Genomic DNA, 27,224 nt, shown 5'->3' with positions numbered 1-27,224 from the left:
CGACCTCAAAAAACGTCTACCACCGTTCGGTTGGTCTTTTTGAATTCGAAGTTCGGCGTTTTTTCAACATCGAACTTCGACCTTTGATAAATCTGCCCCTTAGTATTGCTAGTAATGAAGAAGCACAATATTTTTAATTAATGAAATAAAAAATTTACAAAAAGTTGTCTGAGGCCAGAAGGCCACTTCAATAAATCCCTGGTTTCACTAGTGTAAACTGTACTCCACTTACAATATGATCATCCACTTCTAGCCCAGAGTAAGTGACAGAACCGGCTCCCTAGTCTCAGACAGTCTATGCATGGTTGCAGTGAGAGGAGGAGTAGGTACCACCGGGGTAGCAGTGGTTTAAAGTATTAAGAAAGGTGCACTGTTTCATTATCGGTAATACTGGAATGTAAGTATCAATAATAGGAAAAGAGAAAAAAAGTTGAGTATTATTAATTGTTTTTCCTAGGGAGCATGACTTCTATCCCCCAGGATATAAGTCATGCTCCTAGAAAAGTAATTATTTTGGACACAGAAAATATTCCAACATGGAACAACTGACAAATAATAATTCTACTGACCAAAAATGTAATGTTAGATGCAAGAGAATTTACCAGTGAGCATACTAATTCACTGCACTATGTCAGTCATCTTGCTCTTATCTTACATAAAATTATGCCATTTTCACTTGATTTTATAACACTTTAATCAGACATCAGAAATGCAGAGTTGTCTCACTTAATGCCCTGATCAACCTTGTCTGTGATGTCACAGCTCCGTCCCTTTTTACAGTTCACTGTAATGTTTACCAACTGCTTAAATTGGCAGGGCTGTTACCAATTACTGCTATTGGACATCAGTTGGTTATATGGGAGGGATTCTTACACATCTAAAAGTTCTGTATTGGACAAATTGGGTATATACCTGAGGGCCAAGTCAACATTGTCTTATGACGGGCACAAGAATTTAACCTCCCCCAATTAAAAGCAGGTATGTTAGCAGGAAGGGCTTTTACAAAATATTTTTGGAGTCTGTTTAGGTCAAAGCTCAACTATCTGGCTACTGGCCTCTTACCAACAGGCTAAGCAATTAGGGCTTAGTGTTAAGTTTAAGGGCAAGGGCACATTAAGCAGATTGTTCACTTTTCTCTGAAGCGTTTAAGGAGGACAACAGATTTGTTTTTAAGCGCACACCTCCTGGAACTCCACTGATAGACCTGGCGTCTGCCTGTGGGGAGCAAGTAGAGATCAATGAGAAAATATATGTTTTTGTATTGAACTGTGCTCCGTGTAGCTCCCCAGAAGCCGATGCAGGACTGTTAATGGAGCTACTGGGTTGTGCGTTTAAAACTGAATCTGCTTTCCTCCTCCTCTAAAAAATACGCCTGCAGAGGAAAGTGGACAATCCTATTAGTGTGTCCTTGCCCTTATACCCCCTTATACCCCCTTTTTTAATTACTCCCTGTGCCACCAGATACAGGGCAAATGGCATAAGGATTAAGCTGAAGGTATTCAGCATAACAAATATGCACAGCCATCCTACATGTGACTCAAATAATACGTAGCTTTTAAACCTCAACTATGTAAATTGACCTTCATATAATACAGATATCGAAGGGGCAAACTATGCAGATTATTGGAACTTTATGGCCGGAGTCAACTAGCAGATTGAATAAAAAAAAGTTTTTTGATCTCCCCTTAGAATATTAACTCCTAAGGATGATAAAAAAAGGTAAATTGGGTACACATAATTCTTTAGATACATTTGCATAGTGATTAATGCAAGTGCTTGTGACCCAGTCAGAAGATGTGTGCATGTGTGTGTACTTGTAATTAACAATGAGAGGCTCATTTATATTCTTCCTTACTAAATGGACTATATTTTCTTCCTACAATCAGTTTGAAGTAAAATTCTATAGCTTTGCTCTTAGCACTGGAATAAAGGGAGTTTACAACAGTTGTAATAACAAGTGGAGTACATTTAGAATTGTTTGTTACTTACAGTTTCTTCAGGGAATATTGCAGCAATTTTGGGGGGGACCGGTATCCGTTATGATGAGCTCATTGAGGCTGGTAGTAACCAGCTTGTCATTTCTGTGATGTGAACGAAGGTCAGTGAGGGTTTCCCCTTCATACACACAGGATGTGTAATTCATTCAGAATTCTAGAGATGAGACTAAGATCTTTGAATTACCTATGAATCACTACTTACCATCAAATTAGTTACAAACAAACACTTCTTTTTCTATTATTCTAAAGTGAAAAGATTTCCCCCATGGGGATTTTTAACCTCTATGGAGCACCAAGAGTTTATTGAGGACATTGTGTCATGCATTAATAAAAATCGATAAACCTTAATTAGTGTGTTTGAATTAAACTTGGCCTTTAATAGGTCATTTTGCTGCCCAGAGGTGGACAGACTGGATCAGGATGCAAGAATATAATAGTCAGTATACTCATGACAAAGCAATGACTCACTGAAAAGGCTAGGATTCCCAGACATGTCTTAATAGTCTAGGCAAGGTAAGGCAGAATAGACAGTTAGGGCCAGCCCACAAGCTAAACAGAAATAGCAAGAAATGGGGATTCAGTTTTATTTCTCTGGCCAAGAAGATATGGAAAGGTTTACAGTATATAGAGAAAACTCCTGTGTAATTCGGCAGCTGAAAAGCCACAAGTCAGCTTCAAATTCCAGAAAAGCATCACAGTACTACCTTTCAAGAAGTAAATCACATTATTTTCTTAAACAAGTAATAAATAATAAGTGTCTGACCCTGCGTGGGGTGCACCATTTCAGGGCCTCCAGTTACAGTTTTGATTGTGCAAACATGAAAATGTATTATGTAGTTAGCATCAAGAAACAAATGATATGCTACCAGGGGTGGACAAATGTGTACTTATACAAAATCAAAACATTTCTCTCCCATTTATAGTCAAAAGATACTCAATGAATATTTTATGTGTGTTTTCATTGTTCATTAAAATTGGGCAATATATTTGTTTGTTTGTTTGTACAGGTATAGGATCCCTTATCTGGAAACCTGATATCCAGAAAGCTCCGAATTACGGAATGACTGTCTCCTATAGACTCCATTTTATCCAAATAATCCAAATTTTTTCTCTGTAATAATAAAACCGTAGCTTGTACTTGATCCCAACTAAGATATAATTAATCCTTACTGGAAGCAAAGTCAGCCAATTGGGTTGAATTTCTAGTAGACATAAGGCATGAAGACCCAAATTACGGAAAGATCCGTTATCTGGAAAACCCCAGGTCCCGAGCATTCTGGATAACAGGTGCCATACCTGTAGTAGGTGCTTAAATATGTTGCAGTTTTATCTTCAGTATATTTTTACAGTCTTAGATGTAGTTTATAATTATTGTGTTGCATAGCCACTTTGCTGGAGCATTCTTGTAATATTACTGTTCAATATATGATCCTTCTAGTTTGTGTATATTTCCTATTTGGCATCCCTTAGCAGATTATCCCTATCACTATTCATATCATTGTATTATAGAAAACGATTCATTATATAGTTTTCCTTCCATATGGGACAGCTTTCACATTAAGAAAGTACATCAGAGAATTACTGTATTTCAGTTTAAGTTTGATATATTGATGCATGTTGTACATACAGTTTATACCTCTAAATATTTTAAATAATGTTTGGTTTCCTTCCACACACAAGCAATATCATCAATCTTATCTTGTCTTGCAGATAGATAGCTAACTTCTGTACAATTGAATTTCTGATTATATTACAGAAATCAGAGGTGTCTTTAAGGCAAGTGGGCTGTAAAAAGAGTTTTATTCCAAAACAATGAGTATACCAGTGTGATTTAATGGCTCTTTACAGGCAATGGGGAAAATTACTGGACCTTGGGGTTTACACATTTAATGGCTCTGTTACTTTCCCATTGACAACACTATCCAAACAACCTTTCCGTAAATCTATAATGTAGGATCAAAGGGCAGTTGGCTCAGGACAAGCTGGCTGTACACATCATTTTTGGGGGAATTAGCAATGGTAGACAGCTTTAGCAGAGTATCAGGAGGAAAAGACAGAGACACCACATCAGCCAAACACAGGTTTATTTCAAAATGATTTTCCCAACATAAATTCATAGGAATACAGTTCATTAGCTTTAGGCATTATGCATTTAACATTTTCCCCCTCTTTGGGGTTCTCCCCTCTTTGAGCTACTCCTGCACTCAGGTATATTTAGACTTCTCTCTTAAGCCTCTCTACTCTCCCCTCCAGGGATACTCATTCATTGGCTGCTGACAGCACCACACCAACCTCCAGCATAGAGTGGGTGACCATGGGCCTCTCACCCTCCTCCAGTTTACCAGTTTACCACTGGTGAAAATACATAAAAACCATCATCCTTTCCAACATATCTCTTATAGGATGTACAGTAAAGGCAAAAATAAAAATGTGCCTAATGAAAGATAATGTAATTCTAACAATAGATCCATCATAATTTAATTAAACATGTTCAATGGATTTATATCTATTAATAAATGTACTGTTACTGCCATTGAAGAAGAATTTCAATGTCCCTGTGTGCACTCCTGGTTCTGAAAGATCTCCTCCGGCCAGGACAGGTTTATTAATCAGCTGGCTTCTGCTACCTTGTTTGAAGCATCCCAACCAGGCCCGGACTGGCAATCTGTGGGTTCTGGCAAATGCCAGAGGGGCTGCTATAAGTTGCCTCTGTATACCTGAAATGCCAGGGTCTATTTTAATTCTCAGTCCGGACCTGATCCCAACCACCAGTGCAAAGAAGAGCAAGGGAGAGCAGACATGACCTTTAATGTCTCAGATATATATTTAAGTTTGTCCATAATCACTTTGACTACATCTCTTGACTCTTTATTTATTATGGTGGTATTGCAGAACTTGCAGTTTCATTCTCCACCTTGACATATCATTTATCCTACAAGTATAGGGAGCAGTGCACAGTTCCTTACATTCACTATCAAATACATTCCGGAACCCAAGCATTAAACTTGGTATCATGACCCACCAATTACCCTGTCCACGTACACTCCTTCATGTATCATATAATTATAATTTCATTTTAAGATGTTACGCAAAATGTAAACATTCTACCTGAAAATTTAACAAACTTTTGAGATATCCTTTAAGAACCCTTAAGATTGTACAAATAACAAACCCATATCATACCTATTATGATATGAGTCATTATGATATCAGTCATAAACTATGATGACTATACATGACTATGACTATACATGGAACGCTTTCACAATACTGTTCCCAGCTTAGAATTGCTCTCTTCACCTTGCAACAGATTACAGAACCAGCATAAGGGGCAGAGCACAGCTCACAGAGGTGTAAGTGAGCCCTTCTTTAAGGATTGTTCAGGGATCCCTTGAGGCAGTCCAGGAACGATTTCATGTGCAAGCAGTCCTGTACAGAGCAGTACAGAAAATGTTTAATGTTATTATGCTGTGCCATAATAAAATGTGCCATCTTTCAGTGTTACTTTTCTACCCATGCAAACATGGATTGCCACAAAGGATTCATTGAAAGTCCTTAAATATGGTGATAAAAATGCCAGGCTGGTACACTATTCAGCAAAGAGGAGGGCAGGCACAGGCTCCAAGTTGACTAATTATATTCAGGCATACCCTAGCATGTGCATTCTGCGTTACATCCAAAGGGTGTTTCAGGAGACACACATGTGATGCCCACTTCTGTATTCAGCCCTGCTGAAGTACTATTGGAAAGCAGTTGAACCTCAAAGAAAGAGCTGAACCGCAGGCTACTTTGAACCTCCCCACAGCATGGGGATCCCTTAAAATAAGCAAAGCATGTTAAAAAGAGCAGGGACAGAATATTTTATCCTATAGGTACCAAAAGCCAAGAACCATATATATTGTATAAGCCGGAGGGTATATATCGTGGATAGCAGATATGTATCCGCTGTCTTTAGGTTCTGAGCCATTCATTTAAGAGTGATCCCTTTAAAAAACACCAAAGGGTTAACCAGCCAGAAGTGTGGGCTGGACAGCCAAAGGTGTTTAAAGGAGAAACAAACCCCTTTTAAAAAACACCCTATCCCCCAACCCCACATAGACCCCCTCCTCCTAAGTAAAAAGTTAGGGGCATTTGTCCAGAGGGTACCAGCTAGGCTGGAGTTGAGGAGGGAGGGGGGTCTTTGTGGGATAGGGTTTTTTTTTAATAAGGGGGTTGTTTCTCCTTTAAAGGACAAGGAAAGTTAAACTAAAAGTAAGCTAGAAATGTTGTATGTTATGTTTTGGGCTTCTGTACCAACTCCAGGCAGCCACATTCCTTTAGCAGTAAAGGTCTGTATCTCCAAAGATGCACCAGTAGCTCTCTCCATCTTCTTTTCTGCTGATTCACTGCACATGCTCTGTACACATAGAATAGAAATGTCACAATATAATGCTGATTAGTAATTAATATGGATAATTACTACATGGCAGCACAGAAACTAGTGCAACTAGCATCAGAATTTAATAATCAGTCCTGTACCATCAGCTTATATTACAGGCCAACCTAATTTTCTGCTGGATAATTTGTGACGACCCCTAATATAAGATTCTCGACAGCTGCTCAGAGCCCACTGAGCATGTGAGTGTCGCAGACATCTTCCAAGATGGTGACCCCCTGTGACAAGTTTATTAAGTATATAAAACATGGCATTTTTAGTCCTATTCATTTTTGGGCTTTCCTTCTCCTTTAAGGGAGTGGTGTGCATTGAGTGAGTAGGAGCTGCACAGGAGAGCTGCCCTGTATTGTTTCCCTGGCTGAACATTCAGAGACCTGGGGGCCTGATAACCAGTTATATTACCAGATATTATGCTGGTTAGTCTTGTGGGGTACTGAAGGCTAAGGCAATTAAGGAAGTAAGCTATTTTGTTTATTACTGGACATTATGTTGTGACCGAAACTGTCTTTTCTGTTGCCATTTGATTGCTGCTGGAAGCCTTTTGTTTTCAAAATAAACAGACTATTTTTACTTCCACTTTGGAGTGGCCTGCATTCATGGTGAAAATCCCGCTGTGATCCCCCTAAACTTCACACTATGCACAGATATATTACCACCTGCATTAGCAAAGCCCAACGCACATCCCCCACCAATGAGTTGATGTCATGTATTTGATCTAATCGCTGCAGCGGTACTAAATGTTTCATAAGATTATACACTAGAAATGAATAGTGTTTAACTTATTTATGTGCTGACTAAACAGGTGAAGTAAATTTTGCTTTTCAGAACAGTCTCAGTACCTTTAAAGAATAAATCTTCATTGAGGTAGAAATAATGGGAACCAGATTCATAGAATAAAGTAGATTATTTATTAATACTCACCACCCAGAAATAGCCTGCCCCTGCAACTGACTAGGATTAAAAGTTAAAAGTCAATGCAGGACCCATTCTATTCATAATTGATACACAAAGCACTGAACTTGGAGTGGTTATGTAGGCTTTTTTTTCATTAACCCCCCATGCATGACAACCTTCTATAAGTATAAGTTCTACAACTATATCTCTTTCTGGCCCTGAACAACAATATTTACATATATAAATACATGATAGGTGTATTTAAATTCTTCTACTGAAAGGTAAAGGAGGGAAAAAGTAGGTATTTGATTGCAGCCTTGGCCCCATGAGTCGCAAAACTGCACTGTGCTAGTCAACAGCGCTTTACTGTTTGGTCTAAGATTATATAAAAAGTGAACTAGTATATTATTTGCTTTACATCCAAGTTAATTTGTATCTCAGTGCTATGCTGCAATAAGTATTAACAAGGGGGATAATAATGATTATTTATTAATATACAGCTTTGCCCAATACAGCATAAAATCCAAGGCAAGTATAAACTTCATTTATCAAAAGAAAAACGATACAGAAAGCAGAAACCTCCAGTATGGGCACATTTTATTTATCACAAATTTGGTTATACGTGATCCAGCAAAAAACTCACAGTGTGTAATAATGTTCTTTTTAATTAGCAAGATTATAAATGATACAGTTCAAAACACACACAGCATGTTAACATTTTATTTAGCTATAATTAAGTTATACAAGAGGAAGTATAAATGCACAGCATATAAAACTATTATAGGAGGAACAGAGTTGATAAAACAGAACACGTAGGGGCAGATTTATCAAGGGTCGAATTTTGAGGGGTTAAAACCCTCGAAATTCGGCCATCGAATTGAAATCCTTCAAATTCGAAGGATTTAGTGCTAAAATAGCATTCGATCGATCGAATAAAAATCGAACGATTTTTAGCGATCGATCGAATAAAATTCGAACGATTTTTAGCAATCGATCGAACGATTTTTATTTGAGGCCAAAAACTTTGAAAAATATACTGGAAGGTCCCCATAGGCCATATAGCAATTCGCCAAACTTTCATTTGGCGAATTATTGAAATTGAAGGATTTTTAAAGAGACAGTACTTCGACTATCGAATGGTCAAATATTCGAACGATTTTTACTTCGAATTGAAGTCAAGGTAAATTCGAAGCTGTAATATCCTATTCGATGGTGGAAGTATCCAAAAAATTACTTCGAAATTTGAACTTTTTCACTCAAGCTTAGTAAATCTGCCGCATAGAGTGTGATAATTATATAAAGTTATATTTGATAAAGTTATAATATATATATTACTTGTACTGTTTACAATACAGCAGATACATATAGTAAAGACCAAAGTATATTTTTGAAAAATATATTGGCTTTTTTATTGAGCTTCTGAATTTTCTTACCCTAACCCTAATTGGTCATTTTCTCGAGTAAGGCACCATTTTTTCCACACCATTTCAGAATCTCCCCCTGAATCAACAGTACAACCATAGTAACCTAATCCCCTGTTTTCTGTGTCCCTAGGGGATATCCCACCTAAGACTTTTGCTTTCCATACTCAATGACAGGGACATCTACTAACAGATGTAGAGGACCATTCACTAGCGAAAGAGACTGTCGTTAGCGCAGTTTCATGCCCTATTGCCAGGCGAATTTGCAGTCAGGTGAACAATCGTTACTCTGCAAATGCACTAAAGAACGTTAATTCTTTCAGCAGTTTCCCTCGCCACCTTAGTAGTGGCGAACTGATAAGATGAAGCTACATCCTCCTCAATCTTATGTCAGTGACATCTTATCCTGTATGCCGGAAAGTCACAAAAGATATAAAAAAATGCTGGCGTTTTGCCTACAAAACTATTAGGGGGTTATTTATTATATTCCGAATGCCAAAACTATTTTGCTTCCTTGGACATTTGTAATAATTAGTGGCCACTTCAAGCATTTGCACCAACATCCCTAATAAAGACATCCATACGACCTTTATGTACCCGCCTTATTCAAATTGACCTAAGCGTAGAGTACTAACGAAGTTTCGCTAGGCAGAAATGAACACTAGTGAAAGTTCGCTACGAAATCAAAACTTTGCATTTTAGTGAATTAGTGTAGTGGTTAATTTACGCCTGGCGAAACGGCGTGATGTGTGATAACATTTGACCTTTAGTGAATTTGCCCCACAGAATTTATATTTGCATGTCAGTGCCCCTAAATTCAATATTTATTTCTTTATATTTGTTTCAGACACACGTCCAGATTTGACTGTGGATAAATCTTAAGTACAAATTAACCAAAGATTATTGGTAGAAATCAGTGCAACCTGGTTAGCTGGAAAGAAATAGCGCATGCAACAGTACTATAAATAAGCAGAGGAATATTTCTGCCTTTTAAAAACATTTTAAAGGCCTATCCTAAAGCTCTGAGCTTATTCATATTACTGCCTTTATAAATGGTTTATAATAGATCAGAAATCAGGCAAGGCTGATGGAAAATGTTGCTCTTTGATTTCAGAATAACAGACTACTGAATGACTGACAATGCAAAAACTGTTTAGGGAGCAGCTGCAAATGAACTCACTTTTGACAGGAGAGGGTAGGTAAAAAGTTGTCTAAGAGGCAAATTCATCAAGGATCGAATATCGAGGGTTAATTAACCCTCGATATTCGACTGGGAATGAAAATCCTTAGACTTCGAATATCGAAGTCGAAGGATTTTGCGCAAATACTGCGCTCGAACGATCAAAGGAATAATCGTTCGATCGAACGATTAAATCCTTCGAATCGAACTATTCAAAGGATTTTAATCCAACGATTTAAGGATTATCCTTCGACCATAAAAATTTAGCCAAGCCTATGGGGACCTTCCCCATAGGCTAACATTGAGTTTGGTAGGTTTTAGGTGGCGAACTAGGGTGTCGAAGTTTTTTCTTTTTAGGTGGCGAACTAGGGTGTCGAAGTTTTTTCTTAAGAGAGACAGTACTTCGACTATCGAATGGTCGAATAGTTGAACGATTTTTAGTTCGAATCCTTCGATTCGAAGCCGAAGTCGAAGGTCGAAGTAGCCCATTCGATGGTTGAAGTAGCCAAAAAGAACTTCGAAATCTGAAGTTTTTTTTCTTCTATTCCTTCACTCGAAGTTAATGAATTGGCCCCTAAATGTCAACTACAGTATATAGTAATGGGTTACATCAAAGCCAAAAACAATGATTAAAGAGAACATAAACCTTTCAAAACTGTTCTCTGCACCTGCTAGCTCTCTCAAAATAAAGTCCCAAACTCAATTATAGATGCAAAAGGGTTGTCCAATGAGAATAAACTCTACCAACACTATGTCAGTAATCCTGGTTTTATCTAATATAATGAGATTACCTTGCAAAGTGCATTTTAGGTGTGCGGTGATAGACATTTGTTAAATGCTTTCATAGATGAACACAAAGAGCAGGGACCAGGATGCACAAAGAGTAGGCAAGATTTTTACTGAGTGTTCCATATGCTTTCATTGGCACTATAGAGCACTGTTGCTTTCATAATCCAGCATGGATGTTGCAGGACTACACCAACATATTGATAATATGTTGGAGCATGGATAAAGCAACAAAGCCACTGATTTTTCTCTCTAAATCACTCACGTATTGTGGCTTGCACTTCAGATGCCCACAAAAGGTATCCGTGATGCCATCTTTAACTGGCCCATGGTCCGGGTATGGGGTGGGCCGTCGTCACCGGGCAGATGAGTGACGCCTTGTGGGGGGTGGTGATTGTGACATGGACAGGGCAAGTGTCATCATGGGGATCGGGCTATGATATGGGGAGCAATGTAAATTAAGCGGGGTCCTGCCTGGTTTTTCTTATTTGGAGAACCAGGCCAGCAGTCTTGACAGGCAGCCCTTCTGAAAACCGGGCTGTCTGGGTCAAAACCGGACAGGTGGCAACCCTACAGTGATATATGCATAACACTACCAAGGAACTATGCAATTTTTGCTTGCAGATGTTGCAATATAACCAAATATCAGAAGGGTATATGTAGTGCTGTTAGGTTCATTTTCTGCAACTCTAAGGGGAAAATATTAAATGCTGTTTATAGGATATTTAAAGGATTTTTTAAATGAGCTTAAATTAATGACCAATATTGACACATGCACATTTCTATGTATGGTTGAAATACAATCGCTGTATACTTGTATACCTCATAGAGAGCAAATTATATACATTGAAGAAGCTTCATTTCAATATGGGTATGAAACAAAATTGGTTTTGTTCTTGATTGAAATTTTACGATTTGTGCAAATATTTTTCGTTGATAAACCTTTTTCCAGGTGTATTAGCAATTACTTCCGCTATGTGGATATTTTTTCTCACCTGGCATGGGGAGGAACAAGAGCTGTTAGAAATTAGTGAAATCATACATGATACATCCCACTTTAAAATTCACGTTACAATATCATCCCAGAGAGATATATTATTTGGATCTAACTGTTATAAAACAAAATGATGTTCCTATCACAGATTTACACAGGAAAGCTACAGATAAAAATAATTTATTACATAGCAGTTTACATCCTCCCAATGTAGGTTTACCCTATAGCCAGCTGCTAAGAGTTAAAAGAATTGTGTCCCAAGATGAAGTATGTGATGTAAGGTTGGATGAGATGGCGTTGAATTTTATAGGATGTGGCTATAAACAGACACTGGTTGTAGCACAGAAAGAGAAGGTAAAAAGGTAGCAAAGTAAAGATTTACTGAAGGAGAAAGGACAAAGCAGACATTTAGATCGGGTCCCATTTGTAACTGCGTTTAATGTCAATTCAGATCACGTAAGGTCAATTGTATACAAACATTGGGAGATTATACAAGAGGATGGGGGATTTGGTAGACTATTTAAAACAAACCACTGTTTTCTTATAAGAGATCCCAAAACTTGAGTGACCTATTGGTGAAAGCAGACTTGGTGCAACCTAGAACCAAGCAGCCCATTTTTTTTGGAAATCCAAGGGTGGGAACCTTCCCATGTTTATCATGTGGATGCTGTAGTAGAATCTTTAAAGGAGAAAGCTTTAATCACCCATCTAAAGGTTTTCCCATTAAAAAGCGTATGTGGGAAAAACCAAGAGAGAGAGAGGTGAGGTTGAGAATTGGTGAACATACATAAAAGATCAATAGAGAAATGTGATTTGAAAAAAGTAATGTATATTACACCTGTAAGTATAATTTTAAAGCTCATAGCAGTAAGCAATTAAGATGGTTGGTGCTACAAGTGATAGACTTTCCCCCTAGAGGTGCGGCTTATAACAGGTTACAATTGCTGAAAGAAACAATGTGGATTGATAAATTGAACACATTGGGGCAAATTCACTAAGGCGCGAAGCGCCGAACGCTAGCGTTAATTCACTAGCGTTTGGCATTTTCGCTACTGTGCAAATTCACTAACGAACGCTGGCGTAGTTTCGCTAGTGTTACTTCGCAACCTTACGCCAGGCGAATCTTCGCTAGCGACGAAACTACGCAAATTCACTAACTTGCGCAGTGTACTGAACGCTACCTTTTACGCTAGACTTCCTTCGCCACCTCAGACCTGGCGAAGCGCAATAGAGTAGATAGTGATTGTTTAAAAAAAAGTCAATTTTTTTTCTAAGTCCCAAAAAACGCTGGCGTGTTTTCTACATGATGGCTGATAGGCTGAAAAAGATCGAAAAATTTTTGGGGCTCCCCTTCCTCCCCCCTACATTTCCTGACTCATGGCAACTTACCTAGACAGTGGGCACATGTGTAGGGCAAAATAAAAATTTTATTTGCTGATTTGAAGGTTTTCTAGGCATTTGTAGTGCAGATACGTGTTCCTCCATTGAAATTTGAATTTCGCGCCGTATGCAAATTAGCCTTCGCTAGCGTAACTTCGCTTTATATAGTGAATCAACGCTAGCGCAACTTCGCAACCTTACGCTACCCCTGTGCGCAACTTCGGATTTTAGTGAATTTGCGGAGCCCTGGCGAAACTACGCCTGGCGAAGTGTGGCGAAGTGCGGCGAAGTTGTGCCTGGCGCAACTTCGCATCTTAGTGAATTTGCCCCATACTCCCATGTAATTTAATGAATCTCTGAATTTCTCTCGTTACTTTTGAAAAAATTTAAAAAACTGTTGATAAAAAAACGTGGATGCTTTCTCTATTGTAATATGGATGTGACATTATAGATTCTAATGTAAATAATTTTCTTGCACAGCCACACATTGTAGATATCGCAATTGGATTTTTGAGGGCATTATATACTGCATTTTGATTCATTGGATAAAGGTCAAAGACAGGTACAATATTGTCTACCAATGGGGACATGTACTTTGCAAATGTTGTTACTTGAGGGGTGTAGACTTTTCCTTCATTACCTATTTGTAACTGTTTCTGTTTTACTTTATTGAGAACACTTGAGAAAGGGGGGTAGATCCTCCAAAATGCAGTGTGGAGATCTCAATAAACCAAACATATTTAGCACATTTTGCATGGTGAGTGCCATCTGATTCCCTTCTTGTTCTAGTGCTGTTAGGTGTTTAAAGCCAAAAAAGTAGCCACCCAAAACTTCATTACAGGAAAAATAAACACTACCTGAGTTTTGTTTAAGTTTTTTAACCCAAAATGCCTGTACCCCTTCTGCTCTCCTTATGTGATGTACAATTTAAGGGGGTTATTTACTAAAACTCAACTTTTTCTAACTTTATTTTTAAAAAAAAATGTTTTCGACCAAACTCCTAAACCCAAATCCCCTTAATTTACCAATAAGTTCTTGAAAAAATTGGTGCAACAAAAAGTTGCAAAAAATCACGTGTCAATTCAAATTGTGCAACTTTTTCAAATTTTCTCTCCCCAAACTTTTTGCCAGAGAACTCGAATTTATTAGATTATTGAACAATCACCAGTGCAAACCCCTAAACTATTGAGAATCCTGAAGGTAAAAAACATGTTCCAGTTGTTAAAGGGACCATCTGCCATTGATTCTACATGACTTTTTGATTTTTAGCAGCTTCAGGGCATAATAAATCTCAACATTTTTTATTTATTTTGCCTCTAAAAATTCTGTTTTTTCTGATTTAAAAATTACTCTCTAGCTGAGGACTGCAAGGATGTAACATTTCTAACATTACACTGCATTATATTTAACTTTCACAGATGTCTGAAACAAAGAGAATAATTAACAGATGATTCTGATTGTCAGCAGTAGTAAAATCAATATGCAGAATGAACAGGCTTCTATCTTCAGGTTGGAAATACAGAAGAACCCCAATTTTATAAAATTAAATGGTGTAAAATCAGGGAACTGTATTATGCATAATATGTATATGGGACCACAAAACAACAATGTTAAATGAGGGAAAACATAAAATCATGAGGGTTCTTCTATATTAAAGTGCTATAAAAGCAGAAAGGCTGTGACTGAACGAGGACTGTCCATGAACTTTCAATTCATTGTGCGTATTTTTATTTTAAAATACCTTGACTAACAGTTGTACTCCGAATAATTGTCTATATTTTTAAGGTTGTGCTCCTTTAATTTTGTTTCCCAACAGTGATTAAGCAAGAACATCTCAAACATAACCAACTGATGAGATGTGAACGAAATCAATTAAACTGTTAACTGAACTGTATAGATGGATGTGTTGCTGACATACCCATGTGCCCATCATTAGCCAGCTGCCTGACACTTCGCCTCCGGTCCCCAGATTTTCCATAATTATTTTCTATATTTTGGTCAAAGTTAATGAACTGATTATATTTCGGCCAAGTACAACTTAGTAGAAAATTGTTTTTTTCTGTTAGTGGAAACCATTTTTTTATGAGAATGTAAACTTCAATCAACCTTGGTTTTAGAACCTTTAGATTTTGAAGACATACGTGCAGATGGTCTAAATTATTATTTTTACAAAGAAACATTAATACTACCTCTCTTGGAATTTTGAGTATTTCTAACTAATTGTGCAATTTCACATACATATGTGCCTGACAATTGAACTGATTTCTGGGTACATCCAAAAAAAAAAGCCATGGATGAGATGAAAATAGCCAGCAGCATACTCTGTAGTGAATTATGGCTCAGTTGAAAGCTTTAGCATTGCCTTAGTAGTCGTACTTTCATCTTGTGATCTTATTAAAATGAGACAGATTTGGGGCAAGCCTAGGGATAGCCTAGGAGCATGGTATGACATCCTTAGTTCTTTTGCCAGTTGCAAGGGTACCTTTAAAAGGGTAAAATTACCTTTTAGTATGATGTAGAGAGTGATATTCTGAGACAATCTGCAATAGGTTTTAATTTTTTGTGATTTGTGGATTTTGAATTATTTAGCTTTTTATTCAGCTTCTCCCGTTCTCCAGCAATTGCTAGGGTCCAAATTACCCTAGCAAACTATGCACTGATTTGAATAAGAGACTGGAATGTGAGTAGAAGAGGAATATGAGATGAGAAATAAAAAAAAGCAATAACAATAAGGGGCACATTTACTTAGCTCGAGTGAAGGAATAGAATAAAAAAAAACTTGGAATTTCGAATGTTTTTTTTGGCTACTTCGACCATCGAATTGGCTACTTTAATTACAACTTCGATTGATTCAAACTAAAATCGTTCGACTATTCGATAGTCGAAGTACTGTCTCTTTAAAAAAAACTTCGACCCCCTACTTCGCCACCTAAAGCCTACTGAACCTCAATGTTAGCCTATGGGGAAGGTCCCCATAGGCTTTCTAGGGTTTTTTTGGTCGTAGAAAAATAGTTCGATCGATTGATTAAAATCCTTTGAATCGATTCGAAGGATCTAATCATTCGAATGAATAATTTTTCGTTCGATCGAATTTATTTCGGTAAATCCTTCGACTTCGATATTTGAAGGATTTACATTCAGCAGTCGAATATCGAGAGTTAATTAACCCTCGATATTCGATCCTATGTACATCTGCCCCTAAATGTGTAGCCTAACCAAACTTTTTATTGGGGTCATTGACCCCATTCGATACTAGAAAGAATCAGAAGGAAATGTAAATGATTAAAAAACTATAAAAAAAAAAGTGAAGGCCAATTGAAAAGTTGCTTAGAACTAGCCATTCAAGGAGTAACTTCTTACATTTTCTTGTAACTTGCAAAGTGGGGTTCCATTAATCCATGCATCCACAGCATGCATTCAACTGTCCTTAGCTTGATGTCACAGGAAAATCTAAGGGCCCCGCGAAACGCGCCGGCGTCTCGTTTTTTATGCCAGCGTCCGTTTTTGAAGCTGGTGGCCGTTTTTGAAGCCGGCATCCGTTTTTTTTTTTTATGCTGGCAAATTTTTTCAGACAAATTTTTGTGCTGGTTTCGCGAATTTATTCGACGCAAATTCGCACCTGGCGAATAAATTCGCCCATCACTTGTTATTTTCATTCATGCATGAAAACAAATGGCTTTGCATTTAATATCTCATAGGCCAGTTGCCATTGAGGCAATTAAAAATAAACTTTCTTTGGAGCAGTATAGTCAGTCAAAGTTTACTTTACATGGCAGTGCAGACCACATATAGGGGCTGATTCACAAAAGTCGATATTCCTTAAAGCACAATTTAAGGAAAGTTTCATCAAAGTATTTTTGCATGCGTTAATAGACATATCACAAGCATTGATTCTACAATTCTGCACATCGGTATTCTTATCGCATTGCGATATTTATAGAAAAAAATGAATCCTAACGCATTATTCACTAACATCTTTTAAGTGATAAAAGCATAAAATAGTGTGATAATTACTGTGAAATTCCCAGGAGTAGGAGTTACTATACAACATCAGATGGATTAATAGAGGAAGATGTAGTGAGGAGCTGTAGGGCAGCAATTAAAGACGTTCATGAGGAACTGGAGACTTAACTACAGCCACTAACACATTTTCATGATACCTTGGGCAGATCCAGAATGCACTGTGTCATGGAATTATATTAGGTTTGCCAGGGAAAGGAATGACTAGAATACTGTAAAAAGAGACTTCTACTCTGTCAATGACATCCCGAATGTCTTAGGTGCCATAGATTGCACTAATAACATGTGACAATATCAAATGCCTTAAAATATCGCACTAAATAACGCACAAAATAACACATGATATAACATATCGCACACAATTGAGCTAAAATAAACGTAAAAATATCACTTCTTAAGTTAGACAAGTGAACTTTTAGTGAATCAATTGTTAATTCTAAAAATATAAGAAGTGATAAAAATTCCTGCCACTGTAATCCAGTCACATGGCCCTAGGGCCAACAATTGGATTGAGCCCTTCATCGAATGTCATACTGTATGGCAAACTTTCCTTTACTAGACTGATTCTGAACTTTGCTTATTAGCAATCTATTTAAACAAACATACCCTTACTGCAGTATGGAGAAAAAAAGAGATTATACAGTTTCTTAACTGTGTCCTACAAAATAAAACGAAAACCCTAACCAGGTGCATAGGACTATACAATAAAGAATTTCACCTGCATCCTGTCTGTACTGACTGACCCATTTACCTATATTTTAGTTCTTTCCATTTCATTTATCCTTTTAATGTAGCAGCTACCACAATAGCATTAACCTGAAGCTGGTACATGACATTAATGCCACATTTATTTCAATTTATTTTTTAAGAGGTCATCAGCAATGTTCGATTCTGTAAAAAGTAGAGGCCTATGTGTCTCCTCCAGTCAAATGGCAGGAGTGCTGCATTCATCAGTGGGAGCAAAGGATTTTGTGCTCCATAATGAAACACAAATACATGCCTGTGGTGTATTATAGAGTTATCCATTGGGATGGATAACCACGGAATAACTACAAAGCGGGCAGGAAATCCCTGATTTCCTGAATGTGTGGACAGTCCGCAGGTACCCAACCCAACTAGACCTTTGCAGGTCTCTAGTGCAGTAGAGTGTTCAAAGGTGCAAACAACATGCTCATGTGTGCCTTTTTTCTGCCCTGCATAACTTTTAATATGTTTAGAGGTTTTGCATCCTGTTTTCAAATGAGAAGAATAAACATGTCCTCTAAATCACTACCAACCTGGAGAAGACAGCCATTTACTGGTGTTTACAGAAAGTCTAAGAGAGAGGGGGGGATATTGCAATCTGCAAGCCATACTTCTACTGCTAATTCTACAACTGATCTGACATTCTATTTCAATACATTCATCATGCATGGCATCAGTTTTCTTTTACAGAAAATAACAAATGTAAAACAATCTACAGAAAAAAGAAGGGGTTTATTTAAGGCAAACATTTCACTTGTGCTAAACAGAGGGGATAGCTAAACACTTATATTATAAGCTCAAGCACTTGGATCTTGATGTGAGAAGAAATAGCGGAGCTAAGCTCTGCAGGAAGTATTTAAGTGATGTAGAGAAAATATTATTACAAATTAGTGGAAGCCAAGTAGATTTGGTATAAAAGGTGCATAAATAGCAGGAGTGTGAAGAGGTTTCATGCTGTGTTGCTCACATGTTCTCCTTCTGTTGAGGAAAATTAAGGAAATGTTCTAATGTGTCGAAAGACAGTTTCTGTATAAAAGTATTTATTTGTATGCGTATGGTCTACACTGTTCTGATAATCTATTTAAAATATTTACAAGTGATAGATAGATAGATAATGAAACAGAAAAACAATTTCAGAAATATAAATCAATAAAAAATATACTAATACTGTACATTTACAAATAACACAAAACTATAGCCTGATTGCTTGCTTACTTAACTTACTTAACGCCTGTTATTCTTAAAGGAGAACTGAACCCTAAAGTTAAAAAACCCCTACCCCTCTACCCTACATAGACCCCCCTCCCTCCTGCCCCCAGAATTTAACCCTAATTTTAAAAAAAAACCTACCCCCCTACCCTACATAGACCCACCCCCTCCTCCCCCCAGCCTATGTGATACCCCGGGCAAATGCCCCTAACGTTTTACTTACCCCTCGTGCAGATTCAGGCATTGGAGTTCAAGGGCGCCATCTTCAGCCAATTCGGTAATCTTAGAAATGAGACCGGCACATTGACCATTTTTTTCAGCGCATGCGCAGTTGTCACTGCATGCATGCGCCGCCATGCTGGTCTCATTTCGAAGCTTTCCAAAGAGAAGAAGATGGCACCCTTGAACTCCACTGCCTGAATCTGCACCAAGGGATAAGTAAAACATTAGGGGCATTTGCCCAGGGTATCACATAGGCTGGGGGGAGGGTCCATGTAGGGTAGGTTTTTTTAAAGTTAGGGTTGAATTCTCCTTTAAAGGAACAGTAACACCAAAACATTTAAATGTTTTAAAATAATGAAAATATAACTTCCTGTTGTGCTGTACTGGTGAAACTGGTGTATTTGGTTCAGAAACTCTACTATAGTTTATATAAAAAAGCTGCTGTGTAGCCATGGGGGCATACATTCAAAGTTGAAAAAGGAGAAAAGGCACCGGATACACAGCAGATAACTGATAAGCTCTGTAGTAGACAATGGGATTCTTCAGAATTTATCTGTTATCTACTGTGTATCCTGTGTTTGAATGATTGCCCCCAAGGCTACACAGCATTTTGTTGATATAAACTATAGTTGTGTTTCTGAAGCAAACACGCCAGTTGTACCAGGTCAGGGCACCAGTAAATGATATTGTCATTCTAATGAAACATTTCCATTTTTTGGTGTTACTGTTCCTTTAAAGAAGAACTAAACCCTAAAATTGCATAAGACTAGAAATTAGTGATGGGCGAATTTGCGCTGTTTTGCTTCGCCGAAAAATTGGCGAAACGGTGCCGGCGTCTCGTTTTTGACACTGGTGCCCGGTTTTGAAGCCGGCGCCCGTTTGCGATTTTTTTTTTCTTTGCCGCGAATTCGCGCCTGGCAAATAAATTCGCCCATCACTGCTAGAAATGCCATATTTTTTCCACTGAACATCAGCTTAGATCAACATCTCTATAATAGTAATGATCCAGCCATTCACAGTTGTCAAATGAGCTCCCCATCTTGTATTCTGTTAGGGGTGTCTGTGACACTCACATGCTTAGTGGGCTCTGAGCAGCTGTTGAGAAGCTAAACTTAGAGGTTATCACAAATTATCAAGCAGAAAATTAAGATGGCCTGTTTTATAAACTAATGCTACCGGGGGGAATATTAGATTATCATGCTAATTCCACTGCCATGTACTAATCTGAATTAATTACTAATCAGCCTTGAATCAGGACATTTATATTATATATATTCAGTATATTGTGTGTCGGTTCCTGAACTCAGTAACTAACAGCAGCACAGAGCATGTGCAGTGAATCAGCAGATAAGAAGATGGGGAGCTACTGGGGCATCTTTGGAGACACAGATCTTTACTGCTAAATGACTGTGGTTGCTTTGGGCTGGTACAGTAACCCAAAATATTATGTACAACATTTGTAGCTGTAATAAGAGGAGTTTTATTAATGATGGCTCATGGTAATACTTTGATACAAATATAAGCCTTTGATAGAAATATAAGACAAATAACTGTTATCAATGGTGGCTCATAGTAATACTTTGATACAAATATAAGATAAACAATTGTTCAACTGCTGAATCCAATATGGTATACAAGACAGTTTTATAATTTATAATCTTGTATAAGGAAGTGTTATGTAAGAGCAACTATTGAATTCAATTAGTCAATGACGTAATATGTTTATGATTTCTCTTACGTTTACTTAATATGTTTCTGAGTTCTGAAAGAACTCATAGAAGCTTCCTTCATTATAGCTGGGGCAGAATAGGTACTCAAATACTAATAGACTATAAGATCTCTGCTTCGGATGGGAGCCTAACCAGCTCCTGATGAGTGCATGGGAAGCAAGAACTGTTGTTGACCAAGTGGTTTAATGTATGAGCTCATTGTTTTTGAGCATACAAACTGGGAGTCTCCATTTGGTTAGCTAAGATCTCTCCTTTGGTTTAGTGTGCATACTGCCCAGGACCTTGTGGACCATTTGAGGCTTTGCCCTGCCGACTGTATCGGGATCTCCCAGTCTTGGTTGCAGAGAGGGGCACTTTGCTCGTTTGCTCACTCGTGATGTATATCTTTTTCTTCTATTATGTGTAATAAAAACCTTGCTTATACGTAGTTGTTATGTGTTGTTATGTGTTAATTGTCTACTTCTTTAGTTAAGCTTTAGTTCTCCTTTAAGGCTGTTTGTGGCTGTTATTACAACTGCTGAAATACTAACTCATGCAACGTCAAATCATTTTCTCTTCTATTATTAATATTTTCTCATAACATCCACATGGATGGTGAATCAGGTCTTTTCCACTGAAACCCAATCAGATGTTCAGGTATTCTACAGGTACCCAACCCATTGTAGGATTCTACTTCACTTTCTCAAAGACTTAACTTGGCCTGTTATATAAAATTAATAAAGAATGGGGTCTACATTTTAACCAGTAGGAACTTTTTCACTATTAAATTCCAAAAACACATTTTTATTTCATATGTAAATATTTCAAATATTGAAATGCTTGAACGTTACACTCTTTTCCAGAGTTCTGCCAATTAAACTGGTATTTAAATTATATGGTTGTAAAATGACTGTAAAACCAGTAAATTAAAAAATGAAGGTAATCAATTTTCTAAAAAAAAAATGTTTTCATGAAATCAACAATTTTTTTTCAGTTGTACTGTGCAAAAAATATTACTTTTATATATTCATCTATTAATATTTCTATCAGATAAAATAGATGGGATCATTAAAGAACCAGTTTTTGTGGTTAAGAATCAATGATGAATGTGATCATGGATTATTCCAACATGTCTTGCTTTGTAATTTTCCTTGTGTTCCCCAAAAGGGAAAAAGAAGATGGAGAGTGGGAGGAATAGAACTTTGTCAGTTTGGGTAACACTGAAACTAACCATAGAAGTAAACAAATGAATCATTGCAGATTATTTCTTTCTTTATATTCAAAAACCAACCATTACAATGATAGCTTCAGAAATGGGTATTGTGTGTTTAAACACAACACACCTTTATTATAAGCATTAAGGGCAGAGACACACACGAAGATTTGGGGAGATTTAGTCGCCCTACGACAAATCGTCTGAAGTTGCCTCCGAGTGCCATCCCGCCGGCGATTTAGATTCGGGAAGGCTTTTCGGGGAGATTAGTCGCCCGAAGTAAAGGCAATTTGTCTAAATCTCCCTGAATCTTTGCCCTAAGAGGGGTTATATGCATATTTTTGAGGGGAGTGACATACTCCACAGCTCGTTACAGAGATTAGATATTGTTCCTGTCCTGGTGAATCTTCCAGTCTGAGATCCCTGTAGCATTAACACACAATATGGTTAATTTTATCAGGAACCAACTGACCTGCCTGTATACAAACTCCTTGCAAAAAGTTAACCTAGGATGCCTGTGCTGCAAGGCACACATGCTGCCAGTTTAAGGGTAACAAGTCTCCAGAAAAATCTTAAAAAATATGTTTTAATTTAACATTTATGAGACCTTGGTCAAGTGCTCCAGATTCTAAGCTTAGCAATGTCCCTGGGTGAACCAATGAGCTCATATATTAAGCAGATCCTCATACATTGCCCAGGTCAACTAACCTCTAGCACCCAACCAGCAGGTAGCATTGTCTGTCAGAAAATAAATATCTTTTTATTACATTAAGAAAAAAGTCTAAGTAGATAAAATACCATGCATTCCCAGAATTGAGGTCCCTGCTCTCCTTCCCGAAAAGCCTGAATTTTGAAATGTCCAATTTTCAGGCTAAATAAAGCACCACAGAAACTTTGAAATAGGATAGGGACCTCTCCCATTGACCTACAGTATATACAACCTCTGCAGGTCTGAGATGGAGGATTTCTGGCTTCCGACTTTTTGCAGCCATGGGGTATAATAAATCTTGAAAAATTTGGTGGTTTTTGTCCCGAAAAATTTGGTGGTTTTTGTCCCAAAAAATTTGGATTCTATAATGAAAAAACTAAATTTTTTTTGAGTTTTATAGCATTCAGACTTTAATAAATAACCCTCTTAGTGTTTTAGTTGCTCCCTTATAGAGTTGTTTCTGCAACATATTCTCAAAGAAGACCATGTTATGATTACTATTCCCTAAATGCTCACCCACACAAATGGCAGAGATAAATTCGGTATTATTAGTTATTACAAGATCCAAAAGAGACTGATTCCAAGTTGCTTCTTGAAATAAAAAGTTTTCATTCAGCATAATCACAAATCTACTAGCTTTTTCAGTCTTGGTGAAGTATGATGCCTACTCATATACTGATCACACCTTCCCAGATAGCAGCAAGGAAATAGTGGTAAACCATCATGACCTTTATCTGCTTGTCAGGCATGCACCTTATAAATAAACTGCACCCTTATAAATAAAAACTGCATGCCATCATGGCTGCTCCTGATTAATAAAGAGCAAGACCAGCATGTGATTTGCTGCAAGAAACAAGCATAGCCATAATTATTTATTCAAGGCAGCCAGCACCAGGCAGGACGTTTTGAAATCACAAAAACCCTGTCAGAACCCTTATGGACAAGTGTAGGAGTTCATCTCTGTGTATCTGCACTGAAAAGTTTAGCTTCCACCAGAGTGCAGGTTCACAGAGTGCAGATCAGCTGAAATTGCCTGCATTCTCATTTTAATTATGTAAAAAAAAGTTACCATTCTAATTTACCCAGTAGTTCCTGAAACTGTTTTACCCTACAGATAGCAGAACAGTTTTACAGCAACATAAACCAAACCACATTCATAGATGTGTTTGCAAGATACTTCTTACGTGCACGATTACATAAATAAAACTGTGACGTGCAGGTAACAGGATAAAAATAAAAGAGCTAGTTTCATTATGGCTAATAAACTCTATCTGGAAAGCAGAAGATGATGTGGGTGTTTACATGAAATCTTTGTTTTTGATTTTAGGAGCGGCGAGATGATTGCTGAATCAGGTTCAGATGGGTTTACTGAGAAGTCTGGAGAGTGAGATCGCTGTTTTGATCATTGGCAAACTTCACTGCATCTCCTCAGGAAGCTGAAAGACGAGAACGGTTCTTCATCATTCAGAGATCACACACCTGCACAAGTGATTTGGATTATTTGATTAAGATTTGGACAGTTTTACCAAGCTCATTAGTTGAAAGAATAAGGGTAGAACTACATGAGCGTTTTGACATCCGATACCTTCCATTCCGATGCTATGCGAGGAAGCACAGACGCCACGTTGGATGCGCCGAATCTAAAGTTAGTAATAGCAATGTCGGACTTTGTCACAGCGTGTATCTGACATGACACGACTGTCGGATGAAGACACAACATGCTGCGCTCCCATCCGACAGTGGTGTCGTGTCCGATGCACGATGCGACGATGTCTGACTCCTATTACTTACCTTAGATTCAGCACATCCGACGTGACGCCTGCGTTTCCTCGCGTCACATCAGGGAATAAAGGGAACAGATTGCAATTGTTTACCTATATTATCAGTGTTACCTGTTATAAACTGAGTTAGTTTCACTTTACAGGAAACTCAGTGTAAATCCCATGTGCGGTTTATAATAATGTCTGAGTACAGCTAATTTTGGATATGTACCCTGGGGTGCCAGATGCATCTCTTGGGATTTTTATCTGTACAATAAAACAAGAAACAAAGCCATTTTAATGGCCACACAATATTTCTTTACAATATGGTCTGGCTGTTTAAATGGTGAGATAATACACCACACGCCACCACGATTCGGCGTGTAAAAAACGACAACATTTTTACGTGTTTTTTCTTATGTGCCTTCCGCGGTTTGCATGGCATAAAAATAACACACACCTTCACAGTTTATTTTGCTCAATTTTTTATAAAGTTTTCTTGGTAAATTTCGTTTTACACATAATAAATACACCCCTAATAGTTTAATGTGTATACTCACATAAGTGGCAATATGCACCACAGCAGTACAAGCAGCCTGTGCACCCTAAGATCCACTCATCTTCTGAATGTCTCAAATGTATATGGCCATCTTCACCCCTAGGAACCAAACAGACAATTGTTTGATTTGTTAAACGTGGTACAGGTATGGGACCTGTTATCCAGAATGCTGGGGATCTGGGGTTTTCCGGATAACCGATCTTTCCGTAATTTGGGCCTTAAGTCTACTAGAAGTTCATTTAAACATTAAATAAACCCAATAGGCTGGTTTTGCTTCCAATAAGGATTAATTATATCTTAGTTGGGATCAAGTACAAGCTACTGTTTTATTATTACAGAGAAAAAGGAAATCATTTTTAAAAAATTTGGATTATTTGGATAAAATGGAGTCTATGGGAGACATCCATTCCGTAATTTGGAGCTATCTGGATATCGGGTTTCCGGATAAGGGATCCTATACCTGTACTGAAATAAGAGATGAAATGTTTGCTTTGGCACAATAGCAACCAACTGTCATATGGCATTGATTTGACTGCTGCTTGATAACAAACCTATCCATTATATATAATAAAAGGCACAAAGTTTGTCCAAATGCAGTAACCTTTACCAACCAATAAAATGCTGCCTGCTGATTGGCTGCCAAAGGTATTATCATTAATTACATATGCATTATATGCAAGGGGTTACTTTAATATACGTGGGTTTACTCCTAATTTCCTCCTATATCCCAAAATTATACAGGTGGTTTAATTGGCACCTGATTAGTGATGGGCGAATTTATTTGGCAGGCGCGAATTCGCTGCGAATTCCCGCGATTCGCCGCCAGTGAATGAATTTGCGAAACCGCTGCGAAAATTCGCCAGCATCAAAATTCGCCAGCGTCCATAAAAACGGACGCTGGCACAGTTTCACCAATTTTTTGCAGTTTCGCGAATTTCGCTGGAAATTCACGAATTTTTCGGCGAACCAAAATGCCCCAAATTCGCCCATCATTACTCCTGATTAAACTGACCCTGGTGTGCTGTGTGAATGTGATAGAGATCTTAGATTGTAAACTCCCCTGGGAAAGGGACTGATGTAAATGATGGACAACTTTTGTAAAATCACCAGTGGCAGAACTACCGGGGGAGCAAGGGGTGCAATTGGGTCAGGGCCCACACCCCCTCAGGGCCCCCCGGCAGCTCGCAGCCAGATTTCAGGGCGCGTTATCCACAGCGCACTCCTCCGGCGGCGCGATACACGTGACGTGACCGGCGGCGCGATGCACGTGACGTCACTGGCGGCGCACACTTGCGGTGCCAATTTTCATCCCGGCTTTGGCAGGCAGGGTCGGACTGGCCTGACGGGGCATTCCACTGGGTGCAGACTTGGTGATGACTTCTGACAGAAGACATGGGTTGCATTTATTATTTATATATTTGCACCCACCCTGCATCTCTGGTGACAAAAGTGCTGTTATACAGATCAGCAAGGTTCAGTGGGTTGGGTCAGGTATGGGTTGGATTAGGGTGGGTTAGAGTTGGTGAAGATCAAAGGGCTTGGTTAATGTGTCTTTTTTTTTGTGTTGCAAAACCTGCATTTTTTTCACATGGAGAAATTATAGGGGGATAAGCAAACATTTTCACTGCTGGATAAAATGTAAATTTCACCATAAAACTGTACCAGGTGAAAAAGTTTGCTGGTCCCAAGTAAAAAGCAAAAAGTATAGTTATTCAAAACCTATTGTTCAGGAAGGAAATGTTTATTTTACCTGAGGGAAAACATGGGGGATTGGGGAGAGGAAGATAAGTAATTCAAAATGACGAGGAAAGAAAAAAGGTAAAGAAAAGCCAGTGGGTGGAAAAGAAAAAAACAAAGCGGAGAGTAGCTGTATATCTTTGTAAGATGAAATGGACCAAATGCAAGGGCACAGAGTGAAGATACAGGAAAGGCTTAACAATACTGTAAATCTCAGAAACCATGTACAGTATATGTCTAACATTTATTGTTGTT

At 38.0% G+C, this 27,224-nt stretch overlaps 1 long non-coding RNA gene across 1 annotated transcript in view; it reads left to right on the top strand.

Moving 5' to 3' along the window:
* The window catches only part of LOC121395030, a 60,992-nt gene extending 35,997 nt beyond the window's left edge, over nt 1–24,995 (top strand). The window contains exon 3 of the long non-coding RNA XR_005962191.1: nt 24,241–24,995. This is a non-coding gene — a long non-coding RNA (uncharacterized LOC121395030). The remainder of the gene's footprint in view (nt 1–24,240) is intronic.
* The last annotated feature ends 2,229 nt before the right edge of the window (nt 24,996–27,224 follow it).

This window comes from Xenopus laevis, chromosome 6S (assembly GCF_017654675.1).
Source record: "Xenopus laevis strain J_2021 chromosome 6S, Xenopus_laevis_v10.1, whole genome shotgun sequence".
NCBI classification, from domain to species: domain Eukaryota; kingdom Metazoa; phylum Chordata; class Amphibia; order Anura; family Pipidae; genus Xenopus; species Xenopus laevis.
The sequence above is the reverse complement of the archived record's forward strand: the minus strand, read 5'-3'. Positions and strand labels throughout refer to the sequence as shown.